An 18,671-nucleotide genomic window follows, 5' to 3' on the forward strand; every position below is an offset into this window, starting at 1 on the left:
GAATTGCACCAGTTTATACCAGGTGAGGGGCTGGTCCCCATGTAGCTAAAGTCAGAACTGGGCCTTAAATTTCTACAATGAATGCAACAAATGGGGATGGGGTAAGGGTAGAAATGCTTGTGAGATGAGGACACTGATTTTATGGCTGAAATATTGACATCTTTTGTTAACCCACCAGTTCAGCATCTGAACAAAAAAACAATGGTTTCAAGTTGATCTGAAACAACATTTTTTTTAAATTTTCAGCAAACTGAAAAAGTACAAAACCTTTGGTTTTGAGTTGAACAAAATATTTCATTTGATCCAAAACACATTGTTTTGTTTCTTTTTTGAGGGTTTTTTTTTTTTTTTACCTTTTTTATAAAACTAAAGTAAAGGTCAAAACAAAAAGTAATTTTGAATAAAAATATTGAAACATTTCATTTAGAAAACAGAGAAATGAAATGTTCTGATTTGTTTGTTTGTTTGTTTCAGACCAACAGAATCTGGCAAATTCAGCAAACATTTGCAAAATGTTTCAGTCAACCTGAATCTGCATTTTTGACCATAGAAGTTTGTCTGAAAAATTTCACCCAGTCCTAGCTTTAGCAAGGAATTACAGAATAATTTGAACAGTTAGGAAGTAAGGACATCCCAGTAAAAATGGCCATTGATATATAGAGCACATAAGGGAATACCTGAAAAATCTGAACATATACAAATCAGCTAATCTGGGCGATCCATGGTCTTGAACCCAAGCCTACAGGCAAATTTCACCTCCTGGCTGTATACTTTTAGCTACTGGGCTGATGGCCAATGGAACCCTGACCCCACAGGTGTCCTGATTGGAGGAGCGACTGTCACTACTTATTGGTCTGGCTGTGCTATGTAAGCCAGAAGGAGGCACAGGAAGTTGTCTAAGCAGCTGAGTGAATTCCTAGTTGACTGCTACTTCATTGGACCCTGACTTTTTGCCTGATTCCTGAGCTCTGCCCTCCTGCCTTGCTCCTGGTTTCTGCCTTCCTGCCTTGTTCCTGATCCCAGCTCTGACTGTGATCCTTGGCTTGATTCACTGACTATAATTCCAGCTCTGACCCTTGACCCCTGACACTGACTCCTGCTCTGACCAGTAGGAATGACTGCCCAAGCTCTGGTTGTGACACTAGAGTATTAAAGGGATTATTTCTGGAACATACTGTACCACTGACAATTCATTTTGAAAACTCATGGCTGGCTGAGGAAGAACCACAAGATGGGAGAACAACAAATGCCATACAGGGTTAGGGTGGGGACTTGTCTTCTAAGGGACATGGTGGAACCTCCAGTGCTCAGGGCTAGTACAGCTAGCCTGGAAAAATCACTAGTAAATGCACTGGAGGAAACAATCCTGCATTAGCAAGGAGATGGGCTGGGTGACCTAACACGGCTTTTCCATCAGGAACATCAGAACAACAAATATGTGGCTAGCACTTTCTCTGACCCCCTAAAAGACCAATCCAGATAGCGACCTCCCACCAGCAGATGAAGAAAGGGCTGAGCACTCTGCACAGCTGTTATGAGGGTTACAGGTGTTTGTATATACTTAAGCCCCTTCATTTTCAGTTTAAATGGTTCTGTACCGAAAAAATCTCAGGTTTTGCAAAAAGTATTATTCTTTTTCTCTGATATTCACCCTACTTTTGTATCATTGGAATATATAAAAAAATAACTTGTTTTATTAGGAAAATACAATACATTATGTGAGATGTATTACGATAATACATTAGTCTGTGTGTATATGCAAAGCTTCCTGTTAAAGTATGGCTATGTATTAGGCTAGAAAATACACACAATAAATAAACAGGCACGCAAGCTCTGAAGTGCGTGAGCCTCTGAATGTATTGATGGATCTCACACCCACCACGTACACATTTCAAGCTGTTAGCAGATAACAGTTTAAAGATCTGACACCCTAAAATGGGAAGAAAATGAAAATCTGTATCAGAATACGTTTCAGAACAAGGAAGGATTCAAAAGTTTAAAAAAACAAAAGCTGGAGAAAAGGATGAAATTGAGTGTATGCGCTGCAAACGGTGTGGCCCAATTATTAAATGTAAATATTTATAAACTAATAGTTCTAAGTCTACAACAGTAAACTGTTTATTCAAATGAAAAGTTTTATTTGGGGATTAGAGATATATTGTTTTCTTAAACTCAGAGGTGACATTGTGTTTTGAGTTCTCTTTTAGTTTTACAGCAAACCAAATTGAATTCCATTCGTCAAAGCATTAATCTACTGAGTACTTTTTCCCCCTGTCCTTCCATCCACCAAAATAAACCCTAATATTTTTCCAAGGAAAATATTATTCATTTTTTTCCACCGATTTTTACCTTTTTTGTTGTAGTAATAAACACTGATAAATTTCTGGGAAATATTAAATAAAATAAAACCCCAAAACGAAGGGCCTTCTATATACTCTACCTCTACCCTTTTTACCAGCAGGATTAGCTTTCCCTGGGGTCCTTGCAAGGATTCTGCTTGCCATTCTCCCTTTACCCTCAGAGAGTGCTGTGGCCTACAACTCTCAGCATCTCCTACTTCCTTCGGAGGCAGATCTGCCCCTAGCTGTTCCCAGTCCAGCGATTGGGGCCATAGTCCGGGGGGGGGGGGGAGAGGGAGGGTGCTACAGACATCCCATTGGAAGAGACTCAGCACACAAGACCCACAGTTATCCACAGCTCTGCTATGGCTCTCTCTCCCACTACAGCCTAGCCACATGTGTGCACATACAGGTACCAAGAGAAGGCAGATCCCCACTGAAGGGGTTGTTTTTGGCATGAGCCCCCCTGCCATTTTCTCTTTGCCCCCCTGCACCTGCTCAGACACAACGGCCTAGTATGTCTGGGATGCTCAGCTCCCAGAATAGTCTCATGAATGGATTTTCTTTCACTGGCCATGCCCTAAAGCTTGTGCTGCTGTCACCATCTAGTGGTAAGAAATCATATGGCCACCGTTTTGCCTTGCATCTAATTGATCCTGGGGAAAGAAAGGGTTAGATTGTGATAAACTGGTATAGGGGGCAGAGCAGAGACACGCCACCCTATACAGATGTCTAGAGGAACTGTGCCACAAGGAGGCACAATCCTACCCCAGTGGGAGCAGGGCAGGGGGATCTGAGACAGCTGCCCAGGTACACCTGGCGTATTCTGCACCTCAGCGTGAAGCGATGTGGGGCTCAGACCTTGCTAGTCCTACTCACCCTCTCTGTGGTCCTACTCACCCTCTCTTTGCTCTCTCCATGGCAGGCACTGCAGTCATGGCAGAGGCTGTGCCAGGGTTTGGAGAAGGAGCTCTTGTGCATTCCCTCACTGCATGGTGCCATATGGACCTGTCACAGCCTGACCCTAAGTAAGCAGGAAAGACGGCGTCTTTCCAAACAATGTGTTCATATATTGGAAGGCCAGAATGGATGGTTATGGTCATGTAGTCTGACCTCCTGCATAACGCCTGCCAGAGAACATCACGCAGTAATTCCTGCATCACACCCATGACTTCCATTTGAGCTAGAGCAGATCTTTTAGAAAGATACTCAGATTTGATTTAAAGACTACAGGGACTTGAGAATCCACCATGTCCTTAGGCAAGGGGTTAATTACTAGAGCTGGTCAAAATTTCTCTGAAGTAAAAGGCTGATTCGAAGAAAGCTCCAGAAGGTATCAAGTTTGCTGAAATTTTCACAGGAAATGATTGAAATGTTTCATTTTGACTATTAGATTAGATTAGATATAAACCTGGTGGCCTGAAGCCCTAGAGAGTTGGGAGCTTGCTACTGACCCCTGTTGGTGGACTGGGAGAAGAGCGGTTCAGAGCTGCTTGAGAATGCCAGATGGAGAGGGACTCCATATGGGAGGGAGCTCTCTGCTGCCATCTGTTGGTGAGCAAGATAAAATGACCAAATGGGCCAGGCCTCATTTGCATTTCAGTTATGTGAGAGTTTTGGGGCATTTTGGTTAAAATACAGTTAAGTTTTGAGACTGGGGACAATAAAATACTATTGTCCTTGTTGGGAAATGACAGGAGAAGAAACTGCACCAAATGTGCCTGTGGTGAGGAGTCACCCTGACTATATTGAAATCTGGCACAGTGGGTAGCCATGCCAGGATAGAGCAAGAGTGAGTGAAGAGATGGGGAATGGGTTCTGTTCGGAAAGTCTCTGTGGTAAGAAGGATGCTGAAGGTCCTATGTGATATTAATTCCTCTCTGAAGACTAAGCACAGAGCTAAGACAGCTTCAAGAAAACGGATGGTGCACAGATGGTGGGCTGAGCTGTGCAGGCTTCAAGGCAGCAATCAGAGCTTATCCTAGTCAGCTTTGAGGGGGCAGAGAACACTGAGGCAGGTGGCAGCACTGAGGTTTAGAGAACAGCAGCCTATTTGAAGAACTCCGGTGTGGGCCCCTTCTACCCAGCACTCAAAGCTGAAATCCCTTCAGCTGGGTCAGGAAGTAGGGCTCAGACAGAACCTCCCAGAGGGGCTGGGGACTGACCTGCCCAAATTTTTGGACTCTGCCACAGTGACATAGCTAAGAATGGAAATTTGGGAGGGCCCCAACTTATGGTGAATAGACAATGACCATTGAGCCTGGCTGGACTCCTTTGTGGCTCCAGCACCCTGGGCCCCATTTCCTATCTCAGCTACCCAACCCCCATCACCTCTCGTGTAATGTTCTGTTCCCTACCCTGCAGAAGCAGCAGCCTGTTCCTCTCTGTCCCGAAGCTGCAGTCGGTTGGCTCTGACTCCTATTGTCCCTAGCTGCCCACTGCCCCACTCCCCCACTCTCCAGGGCTGTGAGGACCCTGGGCAGGTGTCTGTGGGGCAACTGAGTCACAGTTGTGTCCCCTCCCTCCATGTGTGATGAGGGTTGCAGTTACAGACTAATCCAGAACAGTTGGGGAGACGCTCACAGGAGCAACGTCTCCCCTCCTTGCCCATCTGCTGGAGCAATCCACTGCTGTCACAGGGGAGGGAGGGGGACTCACACAGGCTCAGATTTGGGCAGGTCTGGGTGCTAATTGGCTGGGCTGTGGCCATGCCCCTGCTCCGCCAACAACAAACTGCCAGTGGGGAGCTGGGGAGGAGGGAAGTGGCTAGATCACATCAGCCACTCCCAGATGCCAGAGGAGGACTGAGGTTCGGACTATTGCTGGCGGGGGGTGGGGTGGGGGGAGGGGGATTCTTACCTAATATTGTTCATTTATTAATTGCTGATTGTTCCAGGTTTGTTCTGTTCTCCCCTTATTCCTCCCTAATAAAGTTCTCTTTGTTTTAAACCCCTGGACTCAGTGCTTGTGAGTGGTATAGTGTTGACTATCAAGCCTGCCAGGTTGATGGTTATAGTGTCTCAGGTTTCTGCGTGGGAGCTCGAGCCAGTGTTATTTAAGTTTTCAGAAGGAATCCCTCAATAACTGTACCTGGCCCTTTTTGCTGCCAGCAACACCTGGCAGAAGGGTTACACATTATAAAATAAAAGGAGAAATGATTACATTATGATGAAACATTTCAACCTTATCCAAAGGAAATTGTTTCAGAATATTTCATGGAATGAAATTTTTTTATTTTAAATTTTCATACCAATTTGGGACAAAACCAAATTTCAAAGTCTCGGAATTTGTTTCAGGATGGCAATTCCAAATTTCAGTTACCGTCACAGTTAAAAAATAGCATCCTATTTCCAGTTCGTACTTTACTGACTTCATCTTCCAGCCACTGGATTTCATTGTCTTTGCTAGTTTAAAGAACCTTTTTGTAACAGATATCGTCTCCCTGTATAGGTGCTTATTAACTGTGAGCAGGTACTTCTAGGCCATTCACTGCAATAGCTTTACACAGAAGTGTAGGTAGGTGCTGAAAAGATATGGGTAGCAGTGAACATGGGTACAACTGTTATCCACACATGTATTAGAATGTTAATTTAAAACCTGAGCTCTCCCCTACTTAACAGCGCTATGAAAGCTGTTCACACCATAGAGAATGTTGGCATTTTTATAGAAATAAAGCTCCTTTTAACAACTATTTTCACACAATTGTACATGCAACAATGCGACACTGTATTATCCCAAATGCAACATAGTCAGATCATATCCTGCCTCCGCACTGCCCAGCACATTGGGCCTGCATTAACACTACTGCAAAGTGAACATAAAATATCACAGGTCATATTCTCTCCTGCACTGAGATACTCCTGGCACAAGAGTGGGGGAAGGTCTCAAACTGCTTCAGCCCTGGTATAAGGTAGAGCAGCCCAGGGGCTGCTCCAATTACAACAGCTGGCATGGGTCTCTAAGGGCTTGTCTAGACTAGAACAAAAAGGGGTTGTTTTTAAAAAGTTCTAGCTAATACGTTATAACTAGAGCTGGTGAAAATTTTTCCAACGGAACACTTTTCCATCCAAAAATGCTGATCTGTTGACAGAATGTGCCAATTTCAATGAAATATTTTGCAGAAAAAAGAAGTAAAACAAAGCATTTTGATAACCTGTCCTTTAAATCGGCTTCTGTACCCAATGACTGGAAGATAGCTAATGTAACGTCAATATTTAAAAAGGGCTCTAGAGGTGATCCCAGCAATTACAGACCGGTAAGTCTAACGTCAGTACCGGGCAAATAAGTTGAAACAATAGTAAAGAATAAAATTGTCAGACACCTAGAAGAACATAAATTGTTGGGCAAAAGTCAACATGGTTTCTGTAAAGGGAAATCATGTCTTACTAATCTATTAGAGTTCTTTGAAGGGGTCAACAAACATATGGACAAGGGGGATCCAGTGGACACGGTGTACTCAGATTTCCAGAAAGCCTTTGACAAGGTCCCTCACCAAAGGCTCTTACGTAAATTAAGTTGTCATGGAATAAAAGAGAAGGTCCTTTCATGGATTGAGAACTGGTTAAAAGACAGGGAACAAAGGGTAGGAATAAATGGTAAATCCTCAGAATGGAGAGGGGCAACTAGTGGTGTTCCCCAAGGGACTGTCCTAGGACCAATCCTATTCAACTTATTCATAAATGATCTGGAGAAAGGGGTAAACAGTGAGGTGGCAAAGTTTGCAAATGATACTAAACTGCTCAAGATAGTACCAAAGCAGACTGTGAAGAACTTCAAAAAGATCTCACAAAACTAAGTGATTGGGCAACAAAATGGCAAATGAAATTTAATGTGGATAAATGTAAAGTAATGCACATTGGAAAAAATAACCCCAACTATACATACAATATGATGGGGGCTAATTTAGCTACAACAAATCAGGAAAAAGATCTTGGAGTCATTGTGGATAGTTCTCTGAAGACATTCACGCAGTGTGCAGAGGCGGTCAAAAAAACAAACAGGATGTTAGGAATCATTAAAAAGGGGATAGAGAATAAGACAGAGAATATATTATTGCCCTTATATAAATCGATGGTACGCCCACATCTTGAATACTGCGTACAGATGTGATCTCCTCATCTCAAAAAAGATATACTGGCACTAGAAAAGGTTCAGAGAAGGGCAAATAAAATGATTAGGGGTTTGGAACGGGTTCCATATGAGGAGAGATTAAAGAGGCTAGGACTTTTCAGCTTGGAAAAGAGGAGACTAAGGGGGGATATGATAGAGGTATATAAAATCATGAATTATGTGGATAAGGAAAAGTTATTTGCTTATTCCCATAATACAAGAACTAGGGGCCACCAAATGAAATTAATGGGCAGCAGGTTTAAAACAAATAAAAGGAAGTTCTTCTTCACACAGCGCACAGTCAACTTGTGGAACTCCTTGCCTGAGGAGGTTGTGAAGGCTAGGACTATAACAGCATTTAAAAGAGAACTGGATAAATTCATGGAGGTTAAGTCCATTAATGGCTAATAGCCAGGATGGGTAAGGAATGGTGTCCCTAGCCTCTGTTTGTCAGAGGGTGGAGATGGATGGCAGGAGATAGATCACTTGATCATTACCTGTTAGGTTCACTCCTTCTGGGGCACCTGGCATTGGCCACTGTTGGTAGACAGGATACTGGGCTAGATGGACCTTTGGTCTGACCCAGTACGGCCGTTCTTATGTTCTTATGATAAGGAAACAAATGTTTTTGCTTTTTCAGTTCAAAACAACTTTGTGATTCAAGATATATTTTATTTTATATTATAAATTATAAAACAAAATAAAATAAAATGTAAAAATGTAAAATAAAATAAAAAAGTCAAAATCAAATCAAAACATTTCAATTGACCTAAAATGAATGTTTTCAAAAATTGTATTTTGCTGAAAATCTCAATTATTTGACTTTTTGTACCAATTCAAAATCCCCCCCCCCACCCCCCCAAAAAAATATTGGGCTTTCCTGCAGAAGAGAAATTCTGGTTCCTGGCCACTTCTAGTTATACATTTTCTGTAGAAATAATCACATTTTGCAACCAGCTCTACTGAAAGTCTCCACCACTATGAATGGAGAAATGACAAACAGCATTTCCCCCCCCAGCAAACCAACCACAAAATCAATACAACCCCCCTCTCTTTCTCTCTGATGCACACTAAAGAAGGTTTTTAAAATAATGTGTTAAGACTTTTATTTCCAAAGGAAGGAACACTCAAAAATGTATTTTCTGCCTTTGCTGGGAGAGGAGACTGTCTTACGTATAAACCTCAGGTGAGCAGGGCAGCTGAACATCAGCTACAAGCTCAGGAAGGTGTTTTCCATAGCATTTACTCCCAGGTGTCCCTGTCTGTACACCAGTGAATACGAGGGGGTTACTGGCATGCGAACTGTAGCCCAGGTTTTCTCCTGGCATAATTCTCGTGACATTGAGAGTTATACCAGGAGGGAGTTTGACCCAGACTGTTTATTTTACTCAGCCTGCATGCGATTCCCCCCTCCATTCCTACCCCTTGTAACGCTGCCAAAATGCTGCCAGAGGCTGCAGGTAGATTGCTGGAGAGGAACTGTGCAGGCCAGGAGGGAGGGGTCAGTGTCACTCCTGCCTTTTTTCTCTCCTCGACCTCTCCTGTCGGTCTGCCATTCTCTGCCAGCCCTCAAAACCCCAGTCCTGACATGGAGGCTAAGCTGCCATGGTGCATCCTCTCCCTCAATTCCCCGATCACTGGCAGCCCCTGCTGTGCCTAAAATATATGCCCTGAGCAGAGACACAAGTGAGCTAGAGGATAGCTTTATTGGAAGGATTTATGTCTCCTTTAGCTACTGGAAAATCTCCACCACTTGCTTGTTGGATGAGCGAGTGCCCCTTCCTGTCCCCTATTATGTCTGCCCATTCCCTAGTGCTTCCCTTTCTCTATGGTGTGTACCCATTTCCTCCTTCCTCTATTGCTCGACTCCCCCTGTCCCACTCAGCCTGCTGCCCCGCTCTGTTCTTCAAGGGTGCTCTCTCCTTCCTCTGCTCTGCAGCTCTATTCTTTTAGCTCCTCTCACACCTCCCTCTGTGCCCTTTTTCCTCTCCCCTCACTCAGTTGCACTGCTGGTGTCTTTTGTCTCGTTCTTACCCCTCACTGTACTATCTGATCCCAATGCATCTCTTTTCTACTTGCTGTTCATTTCAAACTGAAACATATAGTCAGAGATGAGCCAAAACACTGCGATCCTTCTGCACACACCCCTAAAATTTTGGTCATGAATTGAATCCCAGACTGTGAGGGGCATATTTTTGGTTTCCAGCACGGATGAAACCTTGCAAGTCCCACTGATCTTTACAGGATTTGAGTGCTGTCAAATCCAGTGAACATGGCTACTAAATGTTTGTACCTGATCCCCAAAGCTTAGCCTAAATCTAATCCAGATCCAAACAATGCTATGTCAGCCCATTTCCACTATGTTGTAAGTTACACCAGGTACAATTTTCAGAAGCACCTAAGCAACTTCCATTGCCTTTCAGTGGGCTCCTTGGTCCCTTTGGCTTTTTAAAATGTTACCTGTGCAACTGAGCTTGAAGGGCTCCCTGCATCACAGCATGGAGAACCAATCCTGCTAAGGGTAAATTTGGAATCCACCATAGAGAGGAAAAGGGCAGCACAGATGATGGAGGGAGTGGGGGAAAGGAGAGGAGATGCCAGGTCCTTCTGTTCTTTCTGCTAAATTTTCTCATTGGACAGCAGATCAGAGAGGGGGCAGCAAATACCCCCGGCCATGTGGAGTTGCAGGGATCCTACCCCCTAAAAAGCAACAGAGGGTCCTGTGGCACCTTTAAGACTAACAGAAGTATTGGGAGCATAAGCTTTCGTGGGTAAGAACCTCACTTCTTCAGATGCAAGTAATGGAAATCTCCAGAGGCAGGTATAAATCAGTATGGAGATAACAAGGTTAGTTCAATCAGGGAGGGTGAGGTGCTCTGCTAGCAGTTGAGGTGTGAACACCGAGGGAGGAGTGTGGGTATCGTAGTTTTGAGAATGCTTGGTGAAGATCTTGTAGGCGTTGGTCTCTGTCTGAGGGGTTGGAGCAGATGCGGTTGTACCTCAGCGCTTGGCTGTAGACGATGGATCGTGTGGTGTGTCCTGATTGAACTAACCGCATTATCTCCATACTGATTTATACCTGCCAAGCGCTGAGGTACCCACACAAGGAAATAAAGAAACATATCAACAGAGCCAGACGTGTACCCAGAAGCCTCCTGCTACAAGACAGGCCCAAAAAAGAAACCAACAGAACTCCACTGGCCATCACCTACAGTCCTCAGCTTAAACCTCTCCAATGCATCATCAGTGATCTACAACCCATCCTGGACAATGATCCCTCACTTTCACAGACCTTGGGAGGCAGGCCAGTCCTCGCCCACAGACAACCCGCCAACCTTAAGCATATTCTCACCAGCAACCACGCACCGCACCATAACAACTCTAACTCAGGAACCAACCCATGCAACAAACCTCGATGCCAACTCTGCCCAAATATCTACACCAGCAACACCATCACAGGACCTAACCAGATCAGCTACAACATCACCGGCTCATTCACCTGCACGTCCACCAATATTATATATGCCATCATGTGGCAGCAATGCCCCTCTGCTATGTACATTGGCCAAACTGGACAGTCACTACGCAAGAGGATAAATGGACACAAGTCAGATATCAGGAATGGCAATATACAAAAACCTGTAGGAGAACATTTCAACCTCCCTGGACACACAATAGCAGATGTAAAGGTAGCCATCTTACAGCAAAAAAACTTCAGGACCAGACTCCAAAGAGAAACTGCTGAGCTCCAGTTCATTTGCAAATTTGACACCATCAGATCAGGATTAAACAAAGACTGTGAATGGCTATCCAACTACAGAAGCAGTTTCTCCTCCCTTGGTGTTCACACCTCAACTGCTAGCAGAGCACCTCACCCTCCCTGATTGAACTAACCTCGTTATCTCCATACTGATTTATACCTGCCTCTGGAGATTTCCATTACTTGCATCTGAAGAAGTGAGGTTCTTACCCACGAAAGCTTATGCTCCCAATACTTCTGTTAGTCTTAAAGGTGCCACAGGACCCTCTGTTGCTTTTTACAGATTCAGACTAACACGGCTACCCCTCTGATACTCTAGCAACTAAAAGCAGATTTGTAGTACGTCGTGTGCAAACTAGCTCAGTGCAGCTGAGCTGCCTAACCTCAGAGGTCACTGCCTGAAGGGAGAAGCGGAGTAGGTGCATGTAGGGCAGGTGTGGTAGGAGTGAGCGGTCTGTCTGAATGCCTTTGGAAATCTGTGTTGGGCTGGTGATTTGCCATTGAGGCAGCACTAGCATAGGGGTTTCCTAGACCTCTCTAGCTGTCACAATCTGAACAGTTCCCTAGCTCTCATGCTGCTGCGGTAAATCCCTTCTCATTTACTTGGTGACTTGTGACGAGATCCCCATCAAACAAATTGGGGTATAATATACTAATACAAAAGTACCATCCCCCAGCAACACCCTCCAGCCGTGAGCCACTGCACTGATTCTAAACTGGCTGACATACTACAAGCTTTATGCTGTTTAACATCTTGGGGCCAAATTCATCTGTGTTGGGAGCACAGCTCCACCAACATCAGTGGAGTTGTGCTTCCTTACACCAGGGCTAGACGTGGTCCCTTTATTTCTGTCTCCTTCCTCTCTTCACAGTCAGTTTTCTGTCCTCAAAAGCTGCAGCGGAGGAAGGAAGTCCAAGAACAGGGTCATGGGGGAGTTTTCAAGCTGAATGGCAAATCTACATCCATGTCAGTCGTGCTGAGTACACACCCCAAGCACTGCATTTTTAAAAGATTATTGCAGTACTCAGGGCTTCAGCTCACTCATCCTTGAGCCCTTAGAATACTGCAATAATCAGCCAGAAGTTAGCTGGTTCCATTTCTTATGCCTTGATTACCATCACAGCTGTGAATACAGGAGACTCAAAGCCCACAGAAACACCTATCGCAGTGGTCGCTTGTACTAAATGCTGCAGTTAAAGTTGTAAACCAGTTTCAGTTCTTTCCCATTTTCCCTTGCTGTGTCCTTTCTGAAAAATTCTCATTTTAGGCTGAAATTGTCTACACTCCATCTCAGCTGCAATGTGATTCCACCCCGCCCTCCACCCACCCCAAAATTTGAGGAAAATCCACGTAGTCATTTCTGAGTTACTTAAGATGGAAAAAAAAATTCCTTTTGTAAAAATGCATTCTCCCTCCCTTCCCACAGATAATGCAAAAGCAGCTGGGTTTTTTAACTTGCACATATGCTCCTTGATCTGGAGGCTCACAACAAAGCTTAAAAAAATTGGTTGGGTAATTATAAAGCTATAGGTAATTGACAAATTATTACTGAGCATGCTTAGTGGATGTCTGCTAAAGATTTCTTTGCTTGACATTCATCTGTAACAGCCCCTAGAAGGCATTCTGCAGCTGGGAATAGTTGGAGCTCAATAGAGAACTCTGGCCATACCCCTCTCTCTAAGCATGCCCCTGGGATGTCCTCTATTCAAAGGGCTGAGAAGGTCAGCTGATAGATTTTAGGAACATAGGAACTGCCATAGTGCATCAGACCAATGATCCATTTAGTCCACTGTGCTGACACCAACAGAGTTCAGTACCAGCTGCTTCAGAGGAAGGTACCAGAAACCATGAAGCAACCTACCCAAAGATGAAGCATCTCCATCACCTACGCAGATAGTGGTTGGCTTTTGTCTTGAGGCATAAGAGCATTTACAGGGCTTTACCAAAATTGCAAAATGGGAGGTGTCTTTGTAACCGTACCCTTCAATAATCTTTGTTTCATGACACACCTCCTTTATCTGCCTAGTGTTAATTTATCTCAAACCTAATCACTGGGCCCATTATAGCCCTTGAATGTTATCACTGCTACTCCCATGAAATTACCTATAGCTCATATTTACTTTGTTGGCAAATACAACGCACACCCATAATAGCAATTTCCAAATCGTTCTGACTGTATCAAAGGAAATCCACCCTCTTCTCCTTCTCCACATGACTTGCAAAACTAGTCAAGGTAATGTGAGGGCCTCACAGTACAAGGTATTTGGGGAACGGATGGGCTGTTTTTTCTGAACCTCTGGGTGGGGTTTTCAGAAGTACTCAGTGCTAGCTTAACTCCCCTCTGTCCCCTTGTGCATCAGTGGGTTGGTGCCTTTAACTTCAGTGGGAGGAGAGTTGGACCAAAGCGGAGCGCCTTCTGCCCGCCCTCTGTGAGCACTCCATGGGGTTAGATGTATTATGGTGAGCCTGGTGGAGATTGACGGCACCTTTTCCCCCTCCTCACCCCAGGCTACTCTGCAGGCTGGTTTCAACTTCGACAGCCCCAAGAGCCTGTGTAAGTTACAGCCACCTCCCCAGGGTGCCCTGCGGTTTCAGTATACCCCAAATCTCCATAGCACTGTGTGCCTCGAATTCAACCCCAGCATATCCCCTACCACCTCCAGCCACACCCCTGCACCAGAGCTGATGAAGGAATCATCTTATGGCAGCCCTATTGCTCTTTCCACAGTGCCTGCACTAGAGGAATCTCCCCCTGGAGCAACCAGGGCTTGTAGGGTCCCTTTACACCACTCTGGCCCTTTTACACAGCATAAAGGGACTGGGATGAGGGTGAGGATCTTGTCCAAGGTGTCTAGCTTGCCATCCACCCCGCCTGTGCTCATAGCCACCTCTAGCCATCAGCACCCAGAGCTCCTGCTCCTTGCAGCCAGCATCTTTCCTTCCCATGGTGCAGAGGGATGGTTGCTGGATGTGTCCCATGGGGCTGAGCCAGGCATGAGGACACTGCCCCAGGTGCCTCTGCCAGTTTCTGAAGATTTTAAGCTTTCATTTATAAACAAAAGCCCAGGTCCTAGGTGGTGTCACCCTACACACTTCAGTGGAGCTACACCGATTTATGGCAGCTCAAGATTTAGCCCCCCGAAATTTCTAGCTATTATAGATGTGAAGAAAACCTTCTGAACATGATTCACTGCAGAGAGACTAAAACAGCAGTTCTAAGTGAGTCGTGAACTGCCCCGTTCATCACAACAGGTGGTGTTAATTCCAGATCCTAACAATGACACTGTAAATGTCAATGTAACTATTTCATTATGGTAATTTGTGCAGAAACATCCAGCCACACTGTGGATGGGAGATTGTAGGCAGAGCGTGAGCAGAATACCACCATGCCCTCTGCCGCTCGACCTCTTGTGTTATCTGAGACAAGGCATTAGGGAGGTACGATTGCTTGAAAAAGCAGAGGCATTGCTCTTATGCTTTCTGCTGCGGGGTGGGAGGGGATGTGTCATTTTAAAAATGGCTTGTTAGAGACACATCGGATTTGTTTTTTTCTCTTGGCCTGAATGAAGCCTGGTGCCGTTGAGTATTTTTGGGTAGGTTGAGCGGTTCATTTTCAAGTTATTCATTATGGCCCAGATCATGTCCCCTTAGCCTCCACTCAGTTAGCTTTGTCCCCCCTAACATCCCTCCTTCTAAAGATACAGCAATTTTGGGGGAGTCCCATAGATTCATTATGGAGGGCCTACCACTTGACAAGGAGGAAGATACCCTTCCTGCATGATCCAGGCTGTTGGTCTCTTTAGCCTCTGATAATTCTGAGAGCTCCCTATTATAGTCCATAGACTCCCTAGCAGACTTAAAACCCTGCCATCCACAAGGCTTGTCTTGGAAGTTTTTAAGCTGGCTGCTGTAGTTGCCCGCTGATGTTTTAAAATCAGGAGCTGAACTGACTGGGGTAAACAATTTTAAGAAGTGAGCAGGCACAGCTTTGAAGAAACTCTGTTGCACTTCTTGCCAGTTGAGGATCAAGATATGCCAATTAGTACCGTTGTGATCACTTACTATCTCACTGGATAAAAATAGTCCTACACAGCAGAGTTGCCAGCAATTTTCCGTAACATATGTACCACCCTACTACCAACATTCTCAGACAAAGTGTTTTATTAACGCTGAATTTTAAATATGTATCAATTACATAAGAGAGAAATCTTATTAGAATGTTGTAGGTATAATACACACACACACACACAGAGGAAATTCTAAGTTTCAAAATTCCAAGGACCATATTCTGCTCCCAGGTTATATGAGGTTGCTCCACTGACTCACACTGGTATAACTGAGAAGAGAGTTTTGCTCCAAGGGTGTGAAAGCCTGAATATTCATAGTTACGATTCCACAAGCAAGTTTAACTCTGATCAATGCTTAGCCTTCGCCCATCCACTACCAACCCCTTCATACCCCACCTCCATATTGCTTCTCGACACTTCCCATACAGACTGCAATCCACCTTCCAGAGTGTAAATAGAGATCTGCACTCACATAAGCACATCTCATATGGGCCTCTGCTTCATCTACCCACAAATTGCCAAAGAGAACTCAGACATTGTATCTTCCAGACATATTCAAGAAACAATATTTCTATCCACCAGGCTGCTATTAGCCAGACAACCTAGTGTATATAGGACCAGTTTCTGCCACCTTTACTCACACTGATTAATACCCTACTCCATGAGTAATGCTACTGAAATCAGTGGAGCTACTTGCAACATAGATACTGTTGAACGTGAGTAGGGTGGCAAAATATGGCCCTTCGTGACTGTAGTACTTCTCATTCACCTCCTGATATAACTCAGACACTGCACCATAGAACACTTATCATAGACCTACATGAACTCCCAAACAGATGACCAAACACCAGGGGTGAAATCCCATCCTCAGCTCAGTCAGTGGGAGTTTCACCATTGATCTTAGTGGGGCCATATTTTTACTTATTATAATTATAAATAATTATGATATACTTTACTAGACCTCAACCCTGGCTAAATCTTGGGTACACAGCATGACAGGCAGGGATGGGGAGCTAAGAGATAATGTTTATTGAACCTTACCTCTGAATTCCTAGACTCTCAAACATTTGCTATTCTAGAACTAACATGCTCTAATAAGTCTTAGTGTTAAGTAATTGATGTGCATTTTGAAGATTGTTATTATTACATCCAAAATACTATGTTAAAAGGATGTTAAGGTTGCAAAATCAAGGAATTGTCATTTGTTTAGGAGATGCCAGAATCAGGGCCGCCCAGAGGATTCAGGGGGCCTGGGGTCTTCGGCGGCATGGGTCCTTCTGCTCTGGGTCTTTGGGGCACTTTGGTGGCGGGTCCCGGAGCGAGTGAAGGACCTGCTGCCGAACTGCCGCCGAAGACCCGGAGCGGAAGAAGCTTCGGGTCTTCAGCAGCAGGTCCTTCACTCGCTCTGGGTGTGTTTGGCGGCACTGAAGGACCTGCCGCCGAAGACCCGCCGAAAACTCTCGTGGGGGGCCCTGAAAACTCTCGTGGGGGCCCCTGCGGGGCCCGGGGCCTGGGGCAAATTGCCCCACTTGCCTCCACCCTGGACGGCCCTGGCCAGAATTAAGTTTGTCCTTATGCCTTTTACACAGGAAACCTTAATTCTGGCATTTCTGTGCTTGACTTGCAATATTATTGTTGTTTCAATGTAGAATTTTAATGTAATTTCCTAATTAAAAAAAAACAGACTGAAGATATAAAGATTCTACCATGTGACACCGTACTGACACACAACCTGGGTAATCAGCAGGATTGGAACTTTTAGAGTACGTCTATACTTACCTCCGGGTTCGGCGGTAAGCAATCGATCTTCTGGGATCGATTTATCACGTCTTGTCTAGACGCGATAAATCGATCCCGGAAGTGCTCGCCGTCGACACTGGTACTCCTGCTCCGCGAGAGGAGTATGCGGAGTCAACGGGGGAGCCTTGAAAAGACTTTTGGGAAACTGGCAGTTTATTACATCACTGCCACCATTTGGAATTACAAACTGTGACTCACCTGTGGACCCGCGGTAAGTACCTTGTAGTTCAAACTAAGATACTTCGACTTCAGCTATGTTATTTACGTAGCTGAAGTTGCGTATCTTAGTTCGAACTGGGGGGTTAGTGTGGACCAGCCCTTAGATCCACCACACAGAGCTCTGCCACTTGAACTAATGATGTAACTGGTAGCAGTAGAAACTGTTATCCTCTATGTAGACTAGCCACTACAGGGAGATGGGACACCTCTTCCTTACCCCCACCTCACCACTCAGCATTAAAATCAAGCTGTACCCTCCTTCACTTCCACACTGCCTGTCTCCCTGCTCTCAGTTTTGGTACCCAGCACCACATCAGCCAGGAGCAGCAACTGCAGGGAAAGTCCTGCTCAGCTCCTGCAGCCCTGGGATGGAGCATGCTCAGTCACTCTGTGGGGATGGCACATGCAGCATATGGTCACACACAGCAGCTGTGAGCATGATCAGTGCAAATGGAATCTTTGGAGAATTTAGCTGCCAACTGCTAACAAATCTCTATTGAGTATGTATGAATTTTATTTTGGACCAACTTTTGTTGGTGGAAGAGACAAGCCTTCGAGCTTCATAGAGCTCTTCTTCAAGTCTGGAAAAGGTAACTTGTCTCTTTCGCCAACAGAAGTCAGTTCAATAAAAGATATTACCTCACCTACCTTGTCTCTCTCCTATGCTGGGACCAACATGGCATCAACAACACTGCAAATATGTATGAACTGACATTTTTCAAGACTTATAGCTTGGCCAAATTTGGGCAGATTTTCACAGGGACAGCAGAAGGCACCTCCCTGACACCAGGGTGACCTCCTGCCCCAGCCACATTTCAAGACCCTGCTCTAAAGCACAGAAAAGCTAGAGCTTGTCAACAAAATAATTGTAAGATTGTTTTTAGCACGGGACAAACAATCTAATTCTCCCTAATCCCCCATTCTCAGAAACAGCCAAACCAATTTTGCTGAAACTTCTCAGAAAAATTCAGCCTGAAACAGACACCTGGCATTGAAAATTTCATCCTGAATTATTAAAGTTTGGCATTATAAACAACTGAAAACTGGGGTGTATAAAGGAATGTGCCTGGCAATATATATTACAGACAGCGCTAGTAGCGCTGTCTAGAATTAGTAATGGTTATTTCTTCATTTATTTATTATTTGTGTGTTTAAATACAGATGATGTGCCCAGGGCCGGCTCCAGGCACCAGCCCACCAAGCTGGTGCTTGGGGCGGCACCTGGAGGGGGGCGGCGCGGCACTCCGGCCCGAGAGCGGGGCCGTGACTGGGCTCGCCGCCCTCCCCGCGGCTCTGCCTCTGGCCGCCGGGGAGAGCGGAGCCGCGGCGGGCTCGCCGCCCTCCCCCCGGCGCTGCCTCTGGCCGCCGGGGAGAGC

The sequence above is a fragment of the Emys orbicularis genome, chromosome 9 (genome assembly GCF_028017835.1).
Source record: "Emys orbicularis isolate rEmyOrb1 chromosome 9, rEmyOrb1.hap1, whole genome shotgun sequence".
In the NCBI taxonomy this organism is placed as follows: domain Eukaryota; kingdom Metazoa; phylum Chordata; order Testudines; family Emydidae; genus Emys; species Emys orbicularis.